The sequence below is a fragment of the Saccoglossus kowalevskii genome, unplaced genomic scaffold (genome assembly GCF_978046115.1).
Source record: "Saccoglossus kowalevskii unplaced genomic scaffold, keSacKowa6.1 SCAFFOLD_110, whole genome shotgun sequence".
Classification (NCBI taxonomy): domain Eukaryota; kingdom Metazoa; phylum Hemichordata; class Enteropneusta; family Harrimaniidae; genus Saccoglossus; species Saccoglossus kowalevskii.
The window spans coordinates 68177-89351 of record NW_028188638.1 but is presented as its reverse complement, the minus strand read 5'-3'; the positions used below and the strand labels follow the sequence as shown (position 1 = coordinate 89351).

Sequence of the window (21175 nt, the reverse complement as noted above, 5' to 3'; positions counted from 1 at the left end):
AAAGTACTGAAAAGTTTTGGCAAAGTCGTGGCAAAGTACTGAAAAGTGTGGCAAAGTACTGAAAAGTTTTGTCAAAATGCTGAAAAGTAGTGGCAAAGTCCTGAAAAGTGTGGCAAAGTACTGGAAAGTTGTGGCAAAGTACTGAAAAGTAGTGGCAAAGTGCTGGAAAGTGTGGCAAAGTACTGAAAAGTTGTGGCAAAGTGCTGACAATTAGTGGCAAAGTACTGAAAAGCAGTAGCAAAGTACTGAAAAGGGTGGCAAAGTACTGCAAAGTTGTGGCAAAGTCGGGGCAAAGTACTGAAAAGTGTGGCAAATTAGAGAAAAGTTGTGGCAATGTGGCAAAGTGCTGAAATGTGTGGCAAAGTACTGAAAAGTTGTGGCAAAGTGCTGAAAATTAGTGGCAAAGTACTGAAAAGCAGTTGCAAAGTACTGAAAAGGGTGGCAAAGTACTGCAAAGTTGTGGCAAAGTCGCGGCAAAGTACTGAAATGTTGTGGCAAAGTGCTGAAAGTGTGGCAAAGTACTGAAAAGTTGTGGCAAAGTCGTGGAAAAGTACTGAAAAGTGTGGCAAAGTACTGAAAAGTGTGGCAAAGTACTGAAAAGTTGTGGCAATGTCGTGGCAAAGTACTGAAAATTGTGGCAAAGTACTGAACAGTTGTGGCAAAGTTCTGAAAAGTAGTGGCAAAGTACTGAAAGTTGGTGCCAAAGTGCTGAAAAGTGTGTCAAAGTACTGAAAAGTTGTGGCAAAGTGCTGAAAAATAGTGGCAAAGTACTGAAAAGCAGTGGCAAAGTACTGAAAAGTGTGGCAAAGTACTGCAAAGTTTTGGCAAAGTCGTGGCAAAGTACTGAAAAGTGTGGCAAAGTACTGAAAAGTTTGTCAAAATGCTGAAAAGTAGTGGCAAAGTACTGAAAAGTAGTGGCAAAGTACTGAAAAGTAGTGGCAAAGTGCTGGAAAGTGTGGCAAAGTACTGAAAAGTTGTGGCAAAGTGCTGACAATTAGTGGCAAAGTTTTGAAAAGTAGTGGCAAAGTGCTGGAAAGTGTGGCAAAGTACTGAAAAGTTGCGGCAAAGTGCTGACAATTAGTGACAAAGTACTGAAAAGCAGTTGCAAAGTACTGAAAAGGGTGACAAAGTACTGCGAAGTTGTGGCAAAGTCGTGGCAAAGTACTGAAAACTGGGGCAAAGTACTGAAAAGTTGTGGCAAAATTCTGAAAAGTAGTGGCAAAGTACTGAAAGGTAGTGGCAAAGTGCTGAAAAGTGTGGCAAAGTACTGAAAAGTTGTGGCAAAGTGCTGAAAATTAGTGGCAAAGTACTGAAAAGCAGTTGCAAAGTACTGAAAACGGTGTCAAAGTACTGCGAAGTTATGGCAAAGTCGTGGCAAAGTACTGAAAACTGTGGCAAAGTACTGAAAAGTTGTGGCAAAGTTCTGAAAAGTTGTGGCAAAGTGCTGAAAATTAGAGGCAAAGTACTGAAAGCAGTTGCAAAGAAATGAAAAGGGTGGCAAAGTACTGCAAAGTTGTGGCAAAGTCGTGACAAAGTACTGAAATGTTGTGGCAAAGTGCTGAAAAGTAGTGGCAAAGTACTGAAAAGTGTGGCAAAGTACAGAAAAGTTGTGGCAAATTCGTGGCAAAGTGCTGAAAAGTAGTGGCAAAGTACTGAAAAGTAGTGGCAAAGTGCTGAAAAGTGTGGCAAAGTCGCGGCAATGTACTGAAATGTTGTGGCAAAGTGCTGAAAAGTGAGGCAAAGTACTGAAAAGTTGTGGCAAAGTCGTGGAAAAGTAATGAAAAGTGTGGCAAAGTACTGAATAGTGTGGCAAAGTACTGAAAAGTTGTGGCAATGTCGTGGCAAAGTACTGAAACGTGTGGCAAAGTACTGAAAAGTTGTGGCAAAGTTCTGAAAAGTAGTGGCAAAGTACTGAAAGGTAGTGGCAAAGTGCTGTAAAGTTTGTCAAAGTACTGAAAAGTTGTGGCAAAGTGCTGAAAAATAGTGGCAAAGTACTGAAAAGCAGTGGCAAAGTACTGAAAAGTGTGGCAAAGTACTGAAAAGTTTTGGCAAAGTCGTGGCATAGTACTGAAAAGTGTGGCAAAGTACTGAAAAGTTTGTCAAAATGCTGAAAAGTAGTGGCAAAGTACTGTAAAGTGTGACAAAGTACTGAAAAGTAGTGGCAAAGTACTGAAAAGTAGTGGCAAAGTGCTGGAAAGTGTGGCAAAGTACTGAAAAGTTGTGGCAAAGTGCTAACAATTAGTGGCAAAGTACTGAAAAGCAGTTGCAAAGTACTGAAAAGGGTGGCAAAGTACTGCGAAGTTGTGGCAAAGTCGTGGCAAAGTACTGAAAACTGTGGCAAAGTACTGAAAAGTTTTGGCAAAGTTCTGAAAAGTAGTGGCAAAGTACTGAAAGGTAGTGTCAAAGTGCTGAAAAGTGTGGCAAAGTACTGAAAAGTTGTGGCAAAGTGCTGAAAATTAGTGGCAAAGTACTGAAAAGCATTTGCAAAGTACTGAAAAGGGTGGCAAAGTACTGCAAAGTTGTGGCAAAGTCGTGGCAAAGTACTGAAATGTTTTGGCAAAGTGCTGAAAAGTGTGGCAAAGTACTGACAAGTTGTGGCAAAGTCGTGGCAAAGTAATAAAAAGTGTGGCAAAGTACAGAAAAGTTGTGGCAAAGTGCTGAAAAGTAGTGGCAAAGTACTGAAAAGTGTGGCAAAGTACTGAAAAGTTGTGGCAAATTCGTGGCAAAGTGCTGAAAAGTAGTGGCAAAGTACTGAAAAGTAGTGGCAAAGTGCTGAAAAGTGTGGCAAAGTCGTTGCAAAGTACTGAAATGTTGTGGCAAAGTGCTGAAAAGTGTGGCAAAGGACTGAAAAGTTGTGGCAAAGTCGTGGAAGTGTACTGAAAAGTGTGGCAAAGTACTGAAAAATTTTGGCAATGTCGTGGCAAAGTACTGAAAAGTGTGGCAAAGTGCTGAAAAGTGTGGCAAAGTACTGAAAAGTTTTGGCAAAGTGCTGAAAATTAGTGGCAAAGTACTGAAAAGCAGTTGCAAAGTACTGAAAACGGTGTCAAAGTACTGCGAAGTTGTGGCAAAGTCGTGGCAAAGTACTGAAAACTGTGGCAAAGTACTGAAAAGTTGTGGCAAAGTTCTGAAAAGTTGTGGCAAAGTGTTGAAAATTAGTGGCAAGGTACTGAAAAGCAGTTGCAAAGAACTGAAAAGGGTGGCAAAGTACTGCAAAGTTGTGGCAAAGTCGTGACAAAGTACTGAAATGTTGTGGCAAAGTGCTGAAAAGTGTGGCAAAGTACTGACAAGTGTGGCAAAGTACTGAAAAGTTGTGGCAAAGTGCTGAAAAATAGTGGCAAAGTACTGAAAAGCAGTGGCAAAGTACTGAAAAGTGTGGCAAAGTACTGAACAGTTGTGGCAAAGTACTGAAAAGTGTGGCAAAGTACTGAAAAGTTGTGGCAAAGTGCTGAAAAATAGTGGCAAAGTACTGAAAAGCAGTGGCAAAGTACTGAAAAGTGTGGCAAAGTACTGAACAGTTGTGGCAAAGTTCTGAAAAGTAGTGGCAAAGTACTGAAAGGTAGTGCCAAAGTGCTGAAAAGTGTGTCAAAGTACTGAAAAGTTGTGGCAAAGTGCTGAAAAATAGTGTCAAAGTACTGAAAAGCAGTGCAAATTACTGAAAAGTGTGGCAAAGTACTGACAAGTTTTGGCAAAGTCGTGGCAAAGTACTGAAAAGTGTGGCAAAGTACTGAAAAGTTTGTCAAAATGCTGAAAAGTAGTGGCAAAGTACTGAAAAGTTTGTCAAAATGCTGAAAAGTGTGGCAAAGTACTGAAAAGTTGTGGCAATGTCGTGGCAAAGTACTGAAAAGTGTGGCAAAGTGCTGAAAAGTGTGGCAAAGTACTGAAAAGTTGTGGCAAAGTGCTGAAAATTAGTGGCAAAGTAATGAAAAGCAGTTGCAAAGTACTGAAAACGGTGTCAAAGTACTGCGAAGTTGTGGCAAAGTCGTGGCAAAGTACTGAAAACTGTGGCAAAGTACTGAAAAGTTGTGGCAAAGTTCTGAAAAGTTGTGGCAAAGTTCTGAAAATTAGTGGCAAAGTACTGAAAAGCAGTTGCAAAGAACTGAAAAGGGTGGCAAAGTACTGCAAAGTTGTGGCAAAGTCGTGACAAAGTACTGAAATGTTGTGGCAAAGTGCTGAAAAGTGTGGCAAAGTACTGACAAGTGTGGCAAAGTACTGAAAAGTTGTGGCAAAGTGCTGAAAAATAGTGGCAAAGTACTGAAAAGCAGTGGCAAAGTACTGAAAAGTGTGGCAAAGTACTGAACAGTTGTGGCAAAGTACTGAAAAGTGTGGCAAAGTACTGAAAAGTTGTGGCAAAGTGCTGAAAAATAGTGGCAAAGTACTGAAAAGCAGTGGCAAAGTACTGAAAAGTGTGGCAAAGTACTGAACAGTTGTGGCAAAGTTCTGAAAAGTAGTGGCAAAGTACTGAAAGGTAGTGCCAAAGTGCTGAAAAGTGTGTCAAAGTACTGAAAAGTTGTGGCAAAGTGCTGAAAAATAGTGTCAAAGTACTGAAAAGCAGTGGCAAAGTACTGAAAAGTGTGGCAAAGTACTGAAAAGTTTTGGCAAAGTCGTGGCAAAGTACTGAAAAGTGTGGCAAAGTACTGAAAAGTTTGTCAAAATGCTGAAAAGTAGTGGCAAAGTACTGAAAAGTAGTGGCAAAGTACTGAAAAGTAGTGGCAAAGTGCTGGAAAGTGTGGCAAAGTACTGAAAAGTTGTGGCAAAGTGCTGACAATTAGTGGCAAAGTTTTGAAAAGTAGTGGCAAAGTGCTGAAAAGTGTGGCAAAGTAATGAAAAGTTGCGGCAAAGTGCTGACAATTAGTGACAAAGTACTGAAAAGCAGTTGCAAAGTACTGAAAAGGGTGACAAAGTACTGCGAAGTTGTGGCAAAGTCGTGGCAAAGTACTGAAAACTGTGGCAAAGTACTGAAAAGTTGTGGCAAAAATCTGAAAAGTAGTGGCAAAGTACTGAAAGGTAGTGGCAAAGTGCTGAAAAGTGTGGCAAAGTACTGACAAGTTGTGGCAAAGTGCTGAAAATTAGTGGCAAAGTACTGAAAAGCAGTTGCAAAGTACTGAAAACGGTGTCAAAGTACTGCGAAATTGTGGCAAAGTCGTGGCAAAGTACTGAAAACTGTGGCAAAGTACTGAAAAGTTGTGGCAAAGTACTGAAAAGTTGTGGCAAAGTGCTGAAAATTAGTGGCAAAGTACTGAAAAGCAGTTGCAAAGAACTGAAAAGGGTGGCAAAGTACTGCAAAGTTGTGGCAAAGTGCTGAAAATTAGTGGCAAAGTACTGAAAAGCAGTTGCAAAGTACTGAAAACGGTGGTATTCCCAGCTGGTCTCCCATGCAAGTCCTAACCATGCCCGAAGCGGCTTAACTTCAGTGATCGGACGAGAACTGGTGTATTCTGCAATGGTTTGGCAGTAGGCTGAATATTCGTCGGAATTGGATTTCAATTAATGTTTCGGCTAGGCAAAAAATCAAGGGAAAAAGATAGTATGTACGGTGTAATAAAAATGTTGATAAGCCTACTGCACGTGGTATTCCCAGCCGGTCTCCCATGCTAGTACTAACCACGCCCGATGCAGCTTAACTTCAGTGATCGGACGAGAACTGGTGTATTCTGCAATGGTTTGGCAGTAGGCTGAATATTCGTCCGAATTTTATGTCATTTAATGCTTCGTCTAGGCAAAAAATCATGGGAAAAAGTTAGAATGTAATGTGGAATAAAAATGTTGATGGGCCTACTGCACGTGGTATTCCCAGCCGGTCTCCCGTACAAGTCCTAACCATGCCCGATGCAGGTTAACTTCAGTGGTCGGACGAGAACTGGTGTATTCAGCAATGGTTTGGCAGTAGGCTGAATATTCGTCGGAATTGGATGTAATTTAATACTTCGGCTAGGCAAAAAATCCCGGGAAAAATTTAGTATATACGGTGGAATAAAAATGTTAAAGAGCCTACTGCACGTGGTATTTCCAACCAGTCTCCCATGCAAGTACTAAGCACGCCCGATGCAGCTTAACTTCAGTGATCGGACGAGAACTAGTGCATTCTGCAATGGTTTGGCAGTAGGCTGAATATTCGTTGGAATTGGATGTAATGTAATACTTCGGCTAGGCAAAAAATCCCGGGAAAATGTTAGTATGTACGGTGGAATAAAAATGTTCATCAGCCTACTGCACTTTGTATTCTCAGCGGGTCTCCCATGCAAGTACAAACCCGCCCGATGCAGCTTAACTTCTGTGATCGGACGAGAACTGGTGTATTCAGCAATGGTTTGGCAGTAGGTTGAATATTCTTCCGAATTTTCTGTCATTTAATGCTTCGTCTAGGCAAAAAATCATGGGAAAATGTTAGAATGTAATGAGGAATAAAAATGTTGATGGGCCTACTGCACGTGGTATTCCCAGCCGGTCTCCCGTGCAAGTCCTAACCATGCCCGATGCAGCTTAACTTCAGTGGTCGGACGAGAACTGGTGTATTTTGCTATGGTTTAGCAGTAGGCTGAATATTCGTCGGAATTGGATGTAATTTAATACTTCGGCTAGGCAAAAAATTCCGGGAAAAAGTTAGTATGTACGGTGGAATAAAAATGTTCATCAGCCTACTGCACGTTGTATTCCCAGCCGGTCTCCCATGCAAGTACTAACCACGCCCGATGCAGCTTAACTTCAGTGATCGGACGAGAACTGGTGTATTCTGCAATGGTTTGGCAGTAGGCTGAATATTCGTCGGAATTGGATTTCAATTAATGTTTCGGCTAGGCAAAAAATCAAGGGAAAAAGATAGTATGTACGGTGGAATAAAAATGTTGATAAGCCTACTGCACGTGGTATTCACAGCCGGTCTCCCATGCAAGTACTAACCACGCCCGATGCAGCTTAACTTCAGTGATCGGACGAGAACTGGTGTATTCTGCAATGGTTTGGCAGTAGGCTGATTATTTGTCGGAATTGGATTTCAGTTAATGCTTCGGCTAGGCAAAAAATCTCGGGAAAAAGATAGTATGTATGGTGGAATAAAAATGTTGATAAGCCTACTGCACGTGGTATTCCCAGCAGGTCTCCAATGCAAGTACTAACCACGCCCGATGCATCTTAACTTCTGTGATCGGACGAGAACTGCTGTATTCTGCAATGGTTTGGCAGTAGGCTGAATATTCGTCGGAATTGGATGTAATTTAATACTTCGGCTAGGCAAAAAATCCCGGGAAAAAGTTAGTATGTATGGTGGAATAAAAATGTTGATGAGCCTAATGCACATGGTATTCCAGGCCGGTCTCCGATGCAACCACGCCCGATGCAGCTTAACTTCAGTGATCGGACGAGAACTGGTGTATTCTGCAATGGTTTGGCAGTAGGCTGAATATTCGTCCGAATTTTATGTCATTTAATGCTTCGTCTAGGCAAAAAATCATGGGAAAACGTTAGAATGTAATGTGGAATAAAAATGTTGATGGACCTACTGCACGTGGTATTCCCAGCCAGTCTCCCGTGCAAGTCCTAACCATGCCCGATGCGGCTTAACTTCAGTGATCGGACGAGAACTGGTGTATTCTGCAATGGTTTGGCAGTAGGCTGAATATTCGTCGGAATTTGATGTCATTTAATGCTACGCCTAGGCAAAAAATCATGGGTATAAGTTATTATGTAATGTGGAATAAAAATGTTGATGAGCTTACTGCACGTGGTATTCCCAGCCGGTCTCCCATGCAAGTACTAACCACGCCCGATGCAGCTTAACTTCAGTGATCGGACGAGAACTGGTGTATTCTGCAATGGTTTGGCAGTAGGCTGAATATTCGTCGGAATTGGATGTAATTTAATACTTCGGCTAGGCAAAAAATCACGGTAAAATGTTAGTATGTACGGTGGAATAAAAATGTTCATCAGCCTACTGCACGTGGTGTTCCCAGCCCGTCTCCCGTGCAAGTACTAACCACGCCCGATGCAGCTTAGCATCAGTGATCGGACGAGAACTGGTGTATTCTGCAATGGTTTGGCAGTAGGCTGAATATTTGTCGGAATTGGATTTCAATTAATGCTTCGGCTAGGCAAAAAATCACGGGAAGAAGATAGCATGTATTTTGGAATAAAAATGTTGATAAGCCTACTGCACGTGGTATTCCCAGCAGGTCTCCTATGCAAGTGCTAACCACGCCCGATGCAGCTTAACTTCAGTGATCGGACGAGAACTGCTGTATTCTGCAATGGTTTGGCAGTAGGCTGAATATTCGTCCGAATTTTATGTCATTTAATGCTCCGTCTAGGCAAAAAATCATGGGAAAAAGTTAGAATGTAATGTGGAATAAAAATGTTGATGGGCCTACTGCACGTGGTATTCCCAGCCGGTCCCACGTGGAAGTCCTAACCATGCCCGATGCCGCTTAACTTCGGTGATCGGACGAGAACTGGTGTACTCTGCAATGGTTTGTCAGTAGGCTGAATATTCGTCGGAATTGGATGTAATTTAATACTTCGGCTAGGCAAAAAATCCCGGGAAAAAGTTAGTATGTATGGTGGAATAAAAATGTTGATGAGCCTAATGCACATGGTATTCCAGGCCGGTCTCCCATGCAACCACGCCCGATGCAGCTTAACTTCAGTGATCGGACGAGAACTGGTGTATTCTGCAATGGTTTGGCAGTAGGCTGAATATTCGTCGGAATTGGATGTAATTTAATACTTCGGCTAGGCAAAAAATCCCGGGAAAAAGTTAGCATGTATGGTGGAATAAAAAATGTTGATGAGCCTAATGCACATGGTATTCCAGGCCGGTCTCCCATGCAACCACGCCCGATGCAGCTTAACTTCAGTGATCGGACGAGAACTGGAGTATTCTGCATTTGTTTGTCAGTAGGCTGAGTATTCGTCGGAATTGGATGTCATTTAATGCTACGGCTAGGCAAAAAATCATAGGAAAAAGTTAGTATGTAATGTGGAATAAAAATGTTGATGAGCCTACTGCACGTGGTATTCCCAGCCGGTCTCCCATTCAAGTAGTAACCACGCCCGATGTAGCTTAACTTCAGTGATCCGACGAGAACTGGTGTATTCTGCAATGGTTTGGCAGTAGGCTGAATATTCGTCGGAATTGGATGTCATTTAATGCTACGGCTTGGCAAAAAAAAAATTGGGTAAAAGTTAGTATGTAATGTGGAATAAAAATGTTGATGAGCCTACTGCACGTGGTATTCCCAGCCGGTCTCCCACGCAAGTACTCACCACGCCCGATGCAGCTTAACTTCAGTGATCCGACGAGAACTGGTGTATTCTGCAATGGTTTGGCAGTAGGCTGAATATTCGTCGGAATTGGATGTCATTTAATGCTACGGCTAGCAAAAAAAATGTTGGGTAAAAGTTAGTATGTAATGTGGAATAAAAATGTTGATGAGCCTACTGCACGTGGTATTCCCAGCCGGTCTCCCATGCAAGTACTAACCACGTCCAGTGGGCTTAACTTCAGTGATCAGAGGAGAACTGGTGTATTCTGCAATGGTTTGTCAATAGGCTGAATATTCGTCGGAATTTGATGTAATTTAATACTTCGGCTAGTCAAAAAATCCCGGGAAAAAGTTAGAATGTACGGTGGAATAAAAATGTTGATGAGCCTACTGCACGTTGTATTCTCAGCCAGTATCCCATGCAAGTACTAACCACGCCCGATGCAGCTTAAATTCAGTGATCGAACGAGAACTGGTGTGTTCTGCAATGGTTTGACTGTAGGCTGAATATTCGTCGGAATTGGATGTAATTTAATACTTCGGCTAGGCAAACAATCCCGGGAAAAAGTTAGTATGTACAGTGGAATAAAAATGTTGATGAACCTACTGCACGTGGTATTCCCAGCCGGTGTCCCATGCAAGTACTATCCACGCCTGGTGCAGCTTAAATTCAGTGATTGGACGAGAACTGGTGTGTTCTGCAATGGTTTGACAGTAGGCTGAATATTCGTCAGAATTGCATGTCGTTTAACGCTTTCGCTAGGCAAAAAATCCCGGGAAAAATTTGGCATGTACGGTGGACTAAAAATGTTGATAAGCCTACTACACGTGGTATTCCCAGCCGGTCTCCCATGCAAGTATTAACCACGCCCGATGCAGCTTAACTTCAGATATCGGATGAGAACTGGTGTATTCCGCAATGGTTTGGCAGTAGGCTGAATATTCGTCGGAATTGGATGTAATTTAATACTTCAGCTAGGCAACAAATCCCGATAAAACGTTGGCATGTAATGTGGAATAAAAATGTTGATGAGCCTACTGCAAGTGGTATTCCCAGCCGGTCTCCCATGCAAGTACTCACCACGCCCAATGCAGCTTAACTTCAGTGATCAGACGAGAACTGGTGTGTTCTGCAATGGTTTGGCAGTAGGCTGAGTATTCGTCAGAATTGGATGTAATTTAATACTTCTGCTAGGCAAAAAATCCAGGTAAAAATTTAGTATGTACGGTGGAATAAAAATGTTGATGAGCCTACTGCACGTGGCATTCCCAGCCGTTCTCCCATTCAAGTACTTACGACGTCCAATGCAGCTTAACTTCAGTGATCGGACGAGAACTGGTGTATTCTGCAATGGTTTGGCAGTAGGCTGAATTTTCGTCCGAATTGTATGTCATTTAATGCTTCGTCTAGGCAAAAAATTATGGGAAAAAGTTAGTATGTAATGTGGAATAAAAAAGTTGATGAGCCTACTGCACGAGGTATTCCCAGCCGGTCTCCCATGCAAGTAATAACCACGCCCGATGCAGCTTAACTTCAGTGATCGGATGAGAACTGGTGCATTATGCAATGGGTTGGCAGTAGGCTGAATATTCGTCGGAATTGGATGTCGTTTATGCTTCGGCTATGCAAAAAATCCCGCGAAAAAGTTAGTATGTGCGGTGGAATAAAAATGTTGATTATCGTAACTGCATGTGGTATTCTCAGCCGGTCTCCCATGCAAGTACTAACCACGTCCAGTGGGCTTAACTTCAGTTATCGGAGGAGAACTGGTGTATTCTGCAATGGTTTGTCAGTAGGCTGAATATTCGTCGGAATTTGATGTAATTTAATACTTCGGCTAGTCAAAAAATCCCGGTAAAAATTCAGAATGTACGGTGGAATACAAATGTTGATGAGCCTACTGCACGTGGTATTCTCAGCCAGTATCCTATGCAAGTACTAACCACGCCCGATGCAGCTTAAATTCAGTGATCGAACGAGAACTGGTGTGTTCTGTATTGGTTTGACTGTAGGCTGAATATTCGTCAGAATTGCATGTCGTTTAACGCTTTCGCTAGGCAAAAAATCCCGGGAAAAATTTGGCATGTACGGTGTATTAAAAATGTTGATAAGCCTACTACACGTGCTATTCCAAGCCGGTCTCCCATGCAAGTATTAACCACGCCCGATGCAGCTTAACTTCAGATATCGGATGAGAACTGGTGTATTCTGCAATGGTTTGGCAGTAGGCTGAATATTCGGCGGAATTGGATGTAATTTAATGCTACGGCTAGGCAAAAAAAAATGTTGGGTAAAAGTTAGTATGTAATGTGGAATAAAAATGTTGATGAGCCTACTGCACGTGGTATTCCCAGCCGGTCTCCCATGCAAGTACTAACCACGCCCGATGCAGCTTAACTTCAGTGATCGGACAAGAACTGGTGTGTTCTGCAATGGTTTGACAGTAGGCTAAATATTCGTCAGAATTGCATGTCGTTTAACGCTTCGGCAAGGCAAAAAATCCCGAGAAAAAGTTGGTATGTACGGTGGAATAACAATGTTGATAAGCCTACTGCACGTGGTATTCACGCCCAACGCAGCTTAACTTCAGTGATCGGACGAGAACAGGAGTATTCTGCATTTGTTTGTCAGTAGGCTGAGTATTCGTCGGAATTGGATGTCATTTAATGCTACGGCTAGGCAAAAAATCATAGGAAAAAGTTAGTATGTAATGTGGAATAAAAATGTTGATGAGCCTACTGCACGTGGTATTCCCAGCCGGTCTCCCATTCAAGTAGTAACCACGCCCGATGTAGCTTAACTTCAGTGATCCGACGAGAACTGGTGTATTCTGCAATGGTTTGGCAGTAGGCTGAATATTCGTCGGAATTGGATGTCATTTAATGCTACGGCTTGGCAAAAAAAAATGGGTAAAAGTTAGTATGTAATGTGGAATAAAAATGTTGATGAGCCTACTGCACGTGGTATTCCCAGCCGGTCTCCCATGCAAGTACTAACCACGCCCGATGCAGCTTAAATTCAGTGATCGAACGAGAACTGGTGTGTTCTGCAATGGTTTGACTGTAGGCTGAATATTCGTCAGAATTGCATGTCGTTTAACGCTTTCGCTAGGCAAAAAATCCCGGGAAAAATTTGGCATGTACGGTGTATTAAAAATGTTGATAAGCCTACTACACGTGGTATTCCAAGCCGGTCTCCCATGCAAGTATTAACCACGCCCGATGCAGCTTAACTTCAGATATCGGATGAGAACTGGTGTATTCTGCAATGGTTTGGCAGTAGGCTGAATATTCGGCGGAATTGGATGTAATTTAATGCTACGGCTAGGCAAAAAAAAATGTTGGGTAAAAGTTAATATGTAATGTGGAATAAAAATGTTGATGAGCCTACTGCACGTGGTATTCCCAGCCGGTCTCCCATGCAAGTACTAACCACGCCCGATGCAGCTTAACTTCAGTGATCGGACAAGAACTGGTGTGTTCTGCAATGGTTTGACAGTAGGCTAAATATTCGTCAGAATTGCATGTCGTTTAACGCTTCGGCAAGGCAAAAAATCCCGAGAAAAAGTTGGTATGTACGGTGGAATAACAATGTTGATAAGCCTACTGCACGTGGTATTCACGCCCAACGCAGCTTAACTTCAGTGATCGGACGAGAACAGGAGTATTCTGCATTTGTTTGTCAGTAGGCTGAGTATTCGTCGGAATTGGATGTCATTTAATGCTACGGCTAGGCAAAAAATCATAGGAAAAAGTTAGTATGTAATGTGGAATAAAAATGTTGATGAGCCTACTGCACGTGGTATTCCCAGCCGGTCTCCCATTCAAGTAGTAACCACGCCCGATGTAGCTTAACTTCAGTGATCCGACGAGAACTGGTGTATTCTGCAATGGTTTGGCAGTAGGCTGAATATTCGTCGGAATTGGATGTCATTTAATGCTACGGCTTGGCAAAAAAAAATGGGTAAAAGTTAGTATGTAATGTGGAATAAAAATGTTGATGAGCCTACTGCACGTGGTATTCCCAGCCGGTCTCCCACGCAAGTACTCACCACGCCCGATGCAGCTTAACTTCAGTGATCCGACGAGAACTGGTGTATTCTGCAATGGTTTGGCAGTAGACTGAATATTCGTCGGAATTGGATGTCATTTAATGCTACGGCTAGCAAAAAAAATGTTGGGTAAAAGTTAGTATGTAATGTGGAATAAAAATGTTGATGAGCCTACTGCACGTGGTATTCCCAGCCGGTCTCCCATGCAAGTACTAACCACGCCCGATGCAGCTTAACTTCAGTGATCGGACAAGAACTGGTGTGTTCTGCAATCGTTTGACAGTAGGCTGAATATTCGTCAGAATTGCATGCCGTTTATCGCTTCGGCAAGGCAAAAAATCCCGAGAAAAAGTTGGTATGTACGGTGGAATAACAATGTTGATAAGCCTACTGCACGTGGTATTCACGCCCAATGCAGCTTAACTTCAGTGATCGGACAAGAACTGGTGTATTCTGCATTGGTTTGTCAGTAGGCTGAATATTCGTCGGAATTGGATGTCATTTAATGCTCCGGCTAGGCAAAAAATCATAGGAAAAAGTTAGTATGTAATGTGGAATAAAAATGTTGATGAGCCTACTGCACGTGGTATTCCCAGCCGGTCTCCCATGCAAGTAGTAACCACGCCCGATGTAGCTTAACTTCAGTGATCCGACGAGAACTGGTGTTTTCTGCAATGGTTTGGCAGTAGACTGAATATTCGTCGGAATTGGATGTCATTTAATGCTACGGCTTGGCAAAAAAAAAATTGGGTAAAAGTTAGTATGTAATGTGGAATAAAAATGTTGATGAGCCTACTGCACGTGGTATTCCCAGCCGGTCTCCCACGCAAGTACTCACCACGCCCGATGCAGCTTAACTTCAGTGATCCGACGAGAACTGGTGTGTTCTGCAATGGTTTAGCAGTAGGCTGAATATTCGTCGGAATTGGATGTCATTTAATGCTCCGGCTAGGCAAAAAATCATAGGAAAAAGTTAGTATGTAATGTGGAATAAAAATGTTGATGAGCCTACTGCACGTGGTATTCCCAGCCGGTCTCCCATGCAAGTAGTAACCACACCCGATGTAGCTTAACTTCAGTGATCCGACGAGAACTGGTGTTTTCTGCAATGGTTTGGCAGTAGACTGAATATTCGTCGGAATTGGATGTCATTTAATGCTACGGCTTGGCAAAAAAAAAATTGGGTAAAAGTTAGTATGTAATGTGGAATAAAAATGTTGATGAGCCTACTGCACGTGGTATTCCCAGCCGGTCTCCCACGCAAGTACTCACCACGCCCGATGCAGCTTAACTTCAGTGATCCGACGAGAACTGGTGTGTTCTGCAATGGTTTAGCAGTAGGCTGAATATTCGTCGGAATTGGATGTCATTTAATGCTACGGCTAGGCAAAAAAAAATGGGTAAAAGTTAGTATGTAATGTGGAATAAAAATGTTGATGAGCCTACTGCACGTGGTATTCCCAGCCGGTCTCCCATGCAAGTACTAACCACGCCCGATGCAGCTTAACTCAGTGATCGGACAAGAACTGGTGTGTTCTGCAATGGTTTGACAGTAGGCTGAATATTCGTCAGAATTGCATGTCGTTTAACGCTTCGGCAAGGCAAAAAATCCCGAGAAAAATTTGGTATGTACGGTGGAATAACAATGTTGATAAGCCTACTGCACGTGGTATTCACGCCCAATGCAGCTTAACTTCAGTGATCGGACGAGAACTGGTGTATTCTGCATTTGTTTGTCAGTAGGCTGAATATTCGTCGGAATTGGATGTCATTTAATGCTACGGCTAGACAAAAAATCTTAGGAAAAAGTAAGTATGTAATGTGGAATAAAAATGTTGATGAGCCTACTGCACGTGGTATTCCCAGCCGGTCTCCCATGCAAGTAGTAACCACGCCCGATGTAGCTTAACTTCATTGATCGGACGAGAACTGGTGTATTCTGCAATGGTTTGGCAGTAGGCTGAATATTCGTCGGAATTGGATGTCATTTAATGCTACGGCTTGGCAAAAAAAAATTGGGTAAAAGTTAGTATGTAATGTGGAAAAAAATGTTGATGAGCCTACTGCACGTGGTATTCCCAGCCGGTCTCCCACGCAAGTACTCACCACGCCCGATGCAGCTTAACTTCAGTGATCCGACGAGAACTGGTGTATTCTGCAATGGTTTGGCAGTAGGCTGAATGTTCGTCGGAATTGGATGTCATTTAATGCTACGGCTAGCAAAAAAAAATGTTGGGTAAAAGTTAGTATGTAATGTGGAATAAAACTGTTGATGAGCCTACTGCACGTGGTATTCCCAGCCTGTCTCCAATGCAAGTACTAACCACGCCCGACGCAGCTTAACTTCAGTGATCGGACAAGAACTGGTGTGTTCTGCAATGGTTTGACAGTAGGCTGAATATTCGTCAGAATTGCATGTCGTTTAACGCTTCGGTAAGGCAAAAAATCCCGGGAAAAAGTTGGTATGTACGGTGGAATAAAAATGTTGAGAAGCCTACTGCACGTGGTATTCCCAGCCGGTCTCCCATGCTAGTACTAACCACGCCCGATGCAGCTTAACTTCAGTGATCCGATGAGAACTGGTGTATTCTGCAATGGTTTGCAGCAGGCTGAATATTCGTCGGAATTGGATGTAATTTAATACTTCGGCTAGGCAAAAATCATGGGTAAAAGTTAGTATGTAATGTGGAATAAAAATGTTGAGAAGCCTACTGCACATGGTATTCCCAGCCAGTCTCCATGCAAGTACTAACCACGCCCCATGCAGCTTAACTTCAGTGATCGGACAAGAACTTGTGTATTCTGCAATGGTTTGGCAGTAGGCTGGATATTCGTCGGAATTGGATGTAATTTAATACTTCGGCTAGGCAAACAATCCCGGGAAAAAGTTAGTATGTATGGTGGAATAAAAATGTTGATGAGCCTAATGCACGAGGTTTTCCCAGCCGGTCTCCAATGCAAGTACTAACCACGCCCAATGCAGCTTAACTTCAGTGATCGGACAAGAACTGGTGTATTCTGCATTGGTTTGGCAGTAGGCTGAATATTCGTCGGAATTGGATGTCATTTAATGCTACGGCTAGGCAAAAAATCATAGGAAAAAGTTAGTATGTAATGTGGAATAAAAATGGTGATGAGCCTACTGCACGTGGTATTCCCAGCCGGTCTCCCATGCTAGTACTAACCACGCCCGATGCAGCTTAACTTCAATGATCCGACGAGAACTGGTGTATTCTGCAATGGTTTTGCAGTAGGCTGAATATTCGTCGGAATTGGATGTCATTTAATGCTAAGGCTAGGCAAAAAATCATGGGTAAAAGTTAGTATGTAATGTGGAATAAAAATGTTGATGAGCCTACTGCAAGTGGTATTCCCAGCCGGTCTCCCATGCAAGTACTAACCACGCCCGATGCAGCTTAACTTCAGTGATCGGACGAGAACTGGTGTATTCTGCAATGGTTTGGCAGTAGGCTGAATATTCGTCCGAATTGTATGTCATTTAATGCTTCGTCTAGGCAAAAAATCATGGGAAAAAGTTGCTATGTAATGTGGAATAAAAATGTTGATGAGCCTACTGCACGTGGTGTTCCCAGCCGGTCTCGCATGCAAGAACTAACCACGCTCGATGCGGCTGAACTTCAGTGATCGGACGAGAACTGGTGTATTCTGCAATAAAAATGTTCATCAGCCTACTGCACGTGGTATTCCCAGCTCGTCTCCCATGCAAGTACTAACCACGCCCGAAGCAGCTTAACTTCAGTGATCGGACGAGAATTGGTGTATTCTGCAATGGTTTGGCAGTAGGCTGAATATTCTTCGGAATTGGATGTCATTTAATGCTACGGCTAGGCAAAAAATCATAGGAAAAAGTTAGTATGTAATGTGGAATAAAAATGTTGATGAGCCTACTGCACGTGGCATTCCCAGCCGGTCTCCCATTCAAGTACTTACCACGTCCGATGCAGCTTAACTTCAGTGATCGGACAAGAACTGGTGTGTTCTGCAATGATTTGGCTGTAGGCTGTGTGTTCGTCAGAATTGGATGTCGTTTAACGCTTCGGCTAGGCAAAAAATCCCGGGAAAATGTTGGTATGTACGGTGGAATAAAAATGATGATAAGCCTACTGCACGTGGTATTCCCAGCCGGTCTCCCAGGCAAGTACTAACCACGTCCGGTGAGCTTAACTTCAGTGATCGGACGATAATTGGTGTATTCTGCAATGGTCGTTGGAATTGGATGTCGTTTATGCTTTGGCTATGCAAAAAATCCCTGGAAAAAGTTACTATGTACGGTGGAATAAAAATGTTGATGATCTTACAGCATGTGTTATTCTCCCATGCAAGTACTAACCATGCCCGATGCAGGTTAACTTCAGTGATCGGACGAGAACTGGTGTATTCTGCATTGGTTTGGCAGTAGGCTGAATATTCGTCGCAATTGAATGTCATTTAATGCTTCGGCTAGGCAAAAAATCATGGAAAAAAGATAGTATGTAATGTGGAATACAAATGTTGATGAGCCTACTGCACGTGTTATTCTCAGCTGGTCTCCCATGCAAGTACTAACCACGTCCGGTGAGCTTAACTTCAGTGATCGGACGAGAATTGGTGTATTCTGCAATGGTTTGGCAGTAGGCTGAATACTCGTCGGAAGTGGATGTCATTTAATGCTACGGCTAGGCAAAAAATCATGGGAAATAGATAGTTTGTAATGTGGAATACAAATGTTGATGAGCCTACTGCACGTGATATTCCCATCCGGTCTCCCATGCAAATACTAACCACGCCCGATGCACCTTAACTTCAGTGATCGGACGAGAACTGGTGTATTCTGCAATGGTTTGACAGTAGGCTGAATATTCGTCAGAATTGGATGTCGTTTAATGCTTCGGCTAGGCAAACAATCCCGGGAAAAAGTTGGTATGTAATGTGGAATGAAAATGTTGATAAGCCTACTGCACGTGGTATTCCTAGCCGGTCTCCCATGCAAGTACTAACCACGCCTGATGCAGCTTAACTTCAGTAATCGGTTGACAAAGTGTTGAAAAGTGTGGCAAAGTGATGACATGTAGTGGCAAAGTACTGAAAAGTTGTGGCAAAGTGCTGAAAAGTAGTGGCAAAGTACTGAAAAGTAGTGGCAAAGTGCTGAAAAGTGTGGCAAAGTACTGAAAAGTTGTGGCAAAGTGCTGAAAATTAGTGGCAAAGTACTGAAAAGCAGTTGCAAAGTACTGAAAAGGGTGGCAAAGTACTGGAAAGTTGTGGCAAAGTCGTGGCAAAGTACTGAAAAGTGTGGCAAATTACAGAAAAGTTGTGGCAAAGTGCTGAAAAGTGTGGCAAAGTACTGAAAAGTTGTGGCAAAGTGCTGGAAATTACTGGCAAAGTACTGAAAAGCAGTTGCAAAGTACTGAAAAGAGTGGCAACGTAGTGAAACGTTGTGGCAAAGTCATGGCAAAGTACTGAAATTTTGTGACAATGTGCTGAAAAGTGCGGCAAAGTACTGAAAAGTTGTGGCAAAGTCGTGGAAAAGTACTGAAATGTTGTGACAATGTGCTGAAAATTGTGGCAAAGTACTGCAAATCAGTGGCAAAGTACTGAAAAGTGTGGAAAAGTACTGAAAAGTTGTGGCAAAGTCGTGGCAAAGTACTGAAAAGTGTGGCAAAGTACTGAAAAGTTGTTGCAAAGGGCTGAAAATTAGTTGCAAAGTACTGAAAAGCAGTGGCAAAGTGTTGAAAAGTGTGGCAAAGTGATGAAAAGTAGTGGCAAAGTACTGAAAAGTTGTGGCAAAGTGCTGAAAATTAGTGGCAAAGTACTGAAAAGTGTGGCAAAGTACTCAAAAGTTGTGGCAATGTCGTGGCAAAGTACTCAAAAGTGTGGCAAAGTACTGAAAATTTGTGGCAAATTGCTGAAAAGTAGTGGCAATGTACTGAAAAGCAGTGGCAAAGTCCTGAAAAGTGTGGCCAAGTACTGAAAAGTGTGGCAAAGTACTGAAAAGTTGTGGCAAAGTCGTGGCAAAGTACTTAAAATTGTGGCAAAGTACTGAAAAGTTGTGGCAAATTGCTGAAATGTAGTGGCAAAGTACTGAAAATCAGTGGCAAAATACTGAAAAGTGTGGAAAAGTACTGAAAAGTTGTGGCAAAGTCGTGGCAAAGTACTGAAAAGTGTGGCAAAGTACTGAAAAGTTGTGGCAAAGTGCTGAAAAGTGTGGCAAAGTACAGAAAAGTTGTGGCAAAGTGCTGAAAAGTAGTGGCAAAGTACTGAAAAGTAGTGGCAAAGTGCTTAAAAGTGTGGCAAAGTACTGACAAAGTGTGGCAAAGTCGTGGCAAAATACTGAAAAGCGTGGCAAAGTACAGAAACATTGTGGCAAAGTGCTGAAAAGTAGTGGCAAAGTACTGAAAAGTGTGGCAAAGTACTGAAAAGTTGTGGCAAAGTCGTGGCAAAGTGCTGAAAAGAAGTAGCAAAGTACTGAAAAGTAGTGGCAAAGTGCCGAAAAGTGTGGCAAAGTACTGAAAAGTTGTGGCAAAGTGCTGAAAATTAGTGGCAAAGTACTGAATAGCAGTTGCAAAGTACTGAAAAGGGTGGCAAAGTACTGCAAAATTGTGGCAAAGTCGTGGCAAAGTACTGAAAAGTGTGGCAAATTAGAGAAAAGTTGTGGCAAAGTGCTGAAAAGTGTGGCAAAGTACTGAAAAGTTGTGGCAAAGTGCTGAAAATTAGTGGCAAAGTACTGAAAAGCAGTTGCAAAGTACTGAAAAGGGTGGCAAAGTACTGGAAAGTTGTGGCAAAGTCGTGGCAAAGTACTGAAAAGTGTGGCAAATTACAGAAAAGTTGTGGCAAAGTGCTGAAAAGTGTGGCAAAGTACTGAAAAGTTGTGGCAAAGTGCTGGAAATTAGTGGCAAAGTACTGAAAAGCAGTTGCAAAGTACTGAAAAGAGTGGCAACGTAGTGAAACGTTGTGGCAAAGTCATGGCAAAGTACTGAAATGTTGTGACAATGTGCTGAAAAGTGCGGCAAAGTACTGAAAAGTTGTGGCAAAGTCGTGGAAAAGTACTGAAATGTTGTGACAATGTGCTGAAAATTGTGGCAAAGTACTGAAAAGTAGTGGCAAAGTGCTGAAAGTTGTGGCAAAGTACTGAAAAGTTGTGGCAAAGTGCTGAAAAGTAGTAGCAAAGTACTGAAAAGTTGTGGCAAAGTACTGAGAGGCGGTGGCGAAGTGCAGAAAAGTAGTGGCAAAGTACTGAAAAAGTGTGGCAAAGTACTGAAAAGTTGTTGCAAAGTGCTGACAAGTTGTGGCAAAGTCCTGAAAATCAGTGGCAAAGTACTGAAAAGTGTGGAAAAGTACTGAAAAGTTGTGGCAAAGTCGTGGCAAAGTACTGAAAAGTGTGGCAAAGTACTGAAAAGTTGTTGCAAAGGGCTGAAAATTAGTTGCAAAGTACTGAAAAGCAGTGGCAAAGTGTTGAAAAGTGTGGCAAAGTGATGAAAAGTAGTGGCAAAGTACTGAAAAGTTGTGGCAAAGTGCTGAAAATTAGTGGCAAAGTACTGAAAAGTGTGGCAAAGTACTCAAAAGTTGTGGCAATGTCGTGGCAAAGTACTCAAAAGTGTGGCAAAGTACTGAAAATTTGTGGCAAATTGCTGAAAAGTAGTGGCAATGTACTGAAAAGCAGTGGCAAAGTCCTGAAAAGTGTGGCCAAGTACTGAAAAGTGTGGCAAAGTACTGAAAAGTTGTGGCAAAGTCGTGGCAAAGTACTTAAAATTGTGGCAAAGTACTGAAAAGTTGTGGCAAATTGCTGAAATGTAGTGGCAAAGTACTGAAAATCAGTGGCAAAATACTGAAAAGTGTGGAAAAGTACTGAAAAGTTGTGGCAAAGTCGTGGCA

The 21175-nt window shown here is 42.5% G+C and overlaps 1 non-coding gene and 47 pseudogenes across 1 annotated transcript; all 48 read right to left on the bottom strand.

The window, feature by feature from the left end:
• Positions 1-5553: 5553 nt before the first annotated feature.
• LOC146726048 (5S ribosomal RNA) lies at positions 5554-5673 on the bottom strand. Its single transcript, XR_014928674.1, has one exon. It is a non-coding gene; the product is annotated as a 5S ribosomal RNA (ribosomal RNA).
• A 96-nt stretch (positions 5674-5769) lies between these two features.
• LOC146726047 (5S ribosomal RNA) lies at positions 5770-5889 on the bottom strand (annotated as a pseudogene).
• Positions 5890-5985: 96 nt separating this feature from the next.
• LOC146726046 (5S ribosomal RNA) lies at positions 5986-6105 on the bottom strand (annotated as a pseudogene).
• A 96-nt stretch (positions 6106-6201) lies between these two features.
• Positions 6202-6320, bottom strand: LOC146726045 (5S ribosomal RNA; annotated as a pseudogene).
• Positions 6321-6416: 96 nt separating this feature from the next.
• LOC146726044 (5S ribosomal RNA) lies at positions 6417-6536 on the bottom strand (annotated as a pseudogene).
• Positions 6537-6632: 96 nt separating this feature from the next.
• Positions 6633-6752, bottom strand: LOC146726043 (5S ribosomal RNA; annotated as a pseudogene).
• Positions 6753-6848: 96 nt separating this feature from the next.
• Positions 6849-6968, bottom strand: LOC146726042 (5S ribosomal RNA; annotated as a pseudogene).
• Positions 6969-7064: 96 nt separating this feature from the next.
• LOC146726041 (5S ribosomal RNA) lies at positions 7065-7184 on the bottom strand (annotated as a pseudogene).
• A 305-nt stretch (positions 7185-7489) lies between these two features.
• On the bottom strand, positions 7490-7609 carry LOC146726040 (5S ribosomal RNA; annotated as a pseudogene).
• A 96-nt stretch (positions 7610-7705) lies between these two features.
• On the bottom strand, positions 7706-7825 carry LOC146726039 (5S ribosomal RNA; annotated as a pseudogene).
• Positions 7826-7921: 96 nt separating this feature from the next.
• LOC146726038 (5S ribosomal RNA) lies at positions 7922-8041 on the bottom strand (annotated as a pseudogene).
• Positions 8042-8137: 96 nt separating this feature from the next.
• On the bottom strand, positions 8138-8257 carry LOC146726037 (5S ribosomal RNA; annotated as a pseudogene).
• Positions 8258-8988: 731 nt separating this feature from the next.
• Positions 8989-9108, bottom strand: LOC146726036 (5S ribosomal RNA; annotated as a pseudogene).
• A 98-nt stretch (positions 9109-9206) lies between these two features.
• On the bottom strand, positions 9207-9326 carry LOC146726035 (5S ribosomal RNA; annotated as a pseudogene).
• Positions 9327-9423: 97 nt separating this feature from the next.
• LOC146726034 (5S ribosomal RNA) lies at positions 9424-9542 on the bottom strand (annotated as a pseudogene).
• A 96-nt stretch (positions 9543-9638) lies between these two features.
• On the bottom strand, positions 9639-9758 carry LOC146726033 (5S ribosomal RNA; annotated as a pseudogene).
• Positions 9759-9854: 96 nt separating this feature from the next.
• On the bottom strand, positions 9855-9974 carry LOC146726032 (5S ribosomal RNA; annotated as a pseudogene).
• A 96-nt stretch (positions 9975-10070) lies between these two features.
• On the bottom strand, positions 10071-10190 carry LOC146726031 (5S ribosomal RNA; annotated as a pseudogene).
• A 96-nt stretch (positions 10191-10286) lies between these two features.
• LOC146726030 (5S ribosomal RNA) lies at positions 10287-10406 on the bottom strand (annotated as a pseudogene).
• Positions 10407-10502: 96 nt separating this feature from the next.
• LOC146726029 (5S ribosomal RNA) lies at positions 10503-10622 on the bottom strand (annotated as a pseudogene).
• A 96-nt stretch (positions 10623-10718) lies between these two features.
• Positions 10719-10838, bottom strand: LOC146726028 (5S ribosomal RNA; annotated as a pseudogene).
• Positions 10839-11149: 311 nt separating this feature from the next.
• LOC146726027 (5S ribosomal RNA) lies at positions 11150-11269 on the bottom strand (annotated as a pseudogene).
• Positions 11270-11365: 96 nt separating this feature from the next.
• On the bottom strand, positions 11366-11485 carry LOC146726026 (5S ribosomal RNA; annotated as a pseudogene).
• A 99-nt stretch (positions 11486-11584) lies between these two features.
• LOC146726025 (5S ribosomal RNA) lies at positions 11585-11704 on the bottom strand (annotated as a pseudogene).
• A 283-nt stretch (positions 11705-11987) lies between these two features.
• LOC146726024 (5S ribosomal RNA) lies at positions 11988-12107 on the bottom strand (annotated as a pseudogene).
• A 96-nt stretch (positions 12108-12203) lies between these two features.
• On the bottom strand, positions 12204-12323 carry LOC146726023 (5S ribosomal RNA; annotated as a pseudogene).
• Positions 12324-12419: 96 nt separating this feature from the next.
• On the bottom strand, positions 12420-12539 carry LOC146726022 (5S ribosomal RNA; annotated as a pseudogene).
• A 99-nt stretch (positions 12540-12638) lies between these two features.
• Positions 12639-12758, bottom strand: LOC146726021 (5S ribosomal RNA; annotated as a pseudogene).
• Positions 12759-13041: 283 nt separating this feature from the next.
• On the bottom strand, positions 13042-13161 carry LOC146726020 (5S ribosomal RNA; annotated as a pseudogene).
• A 96-nt stretch (positions 13162-13257) lies between these two features.
• Positions 13258-13377, bottom strand: LOC146726019 (5S ribosomal RNA; annotated as a pseudogene).
• A 97-nt stretch (positions 13378-13474) lies between these two features.
• On the bottom strand, positions 13475-13594 carry LOC146726018 (5S ribosomal RNA; annotated as a pseudogene).
• A 283-nt stretch (positions 13595-13877) lies between these two features.
• Positions 13878-13997, bottom strand: LOC146726017 (5S ribosomal RNA; annotated as a pseudogene).
• Positions 13998-14095: 98 nt separating this feature from the next.
• LOC146726016 (5S ribosomal RNA) lies at positions 14096-14215 on the bottom strand (annotated as a pseudogene).
• A 96-nt stretch (positions 14216-14311) lies between these two features.
• On the bottom strand, positions 14312-14431 carry LOC146726015 (5S ribosomal RNA; annotated as a pseudogene).
• A 98-nt stretch (positions 14432-14529) lies between these two features.
• Positions 14530-14649, bottom strand: LOC146726014 (5S ribosomal RNA; annotated as a pseudogene).
• Positions 14650-14745: 96 nt separating this feature from the next.
• On the bottom strand, positions 14746-14864 carry LOC146726013 (5S ribosomal RNA; annotated as a pseudogene).
• Positions 14865-15147: 283 nt separating this feature from the next.
• Positions 15148-15267, bottom strand: LOC146726012 (5S ribosomal RNA; annotated as a pseudogene).
• A 96-nt stretch (positions 15268-15363) lies between these two features.
• LOC146726011 (5S ribosomal RNA) lies at positions 15364-15483 on the bottom strand (annotated as a pseudogene).
• Positions 15484-15581: 98 nt separating this feature from the next.
• Positions 15582-15701, bottom strand: LOC146726010 (5S ribosomal RNA; annotated as a pseudogene).
• A 96-nt stretch (positions 15702-15797) lies between these two features.
• Positions 15798-15916, bottom strand: LOC146726009 (5S ribosomal RNA; annotated as a pseudogene).
• A 95-nt stretch (positions 15917-16011) lies between these two features.
• On the bottom strand, positions 16012-16130 carry LOC146726008 (5S ribosomal RNA; annotated as a pseudogene).
• A 96-nt stretch (positions 16131-16226) lies between these two features.
• Positions 16227-16346, bottom strand: LOC146726007 (5S ribosomal RNA; annotated as a pseudogene).
• Positions 16347-16442: 96 nt separating this feature from the next.
• LOC146726006 (5S ribosomal RNA) lies at positions 16443-16562 on the bottom strand (annotated as a pseudogene).
• Positions 16563-16658: 96 nt separating this feature from the next.
• On the bottom strand, positions 16659-16778 carry LOC146726005 (5S ribosomal RNA; annotated as a pseudogene).
• Positions 16779-16992: 214 nt separating this feature from the next.
• Positions 16993-17112, bottom strand: LOC146726004 (5S ribosomal RNA; annotated as a pseudogene).
• Positions 17113-17208: 96 nt separating this feature from the next.
• Positions 17209-17328, bottom strand: LOC146726003 (5S ribosomal RNA; annotated as a pseudogene).
• A 496-nt stretch (positions 17329-17824) lies between these two features.
• LOC146726002 (5S ribosomal RNA) lies at positions 17825-17943 on the bottom strand (annotated as a pseudogene).
• A 96-nt stretch (positions 17944-18039) lies between these two features.
• On the bottom strand, positions 18040-18159 carry LOC146726001 (5S ribosomal RNA; annotated as a pseudogene).
• Between the last annotated feature and the right edge of the window lie 3016 nt (positions 18160-21175).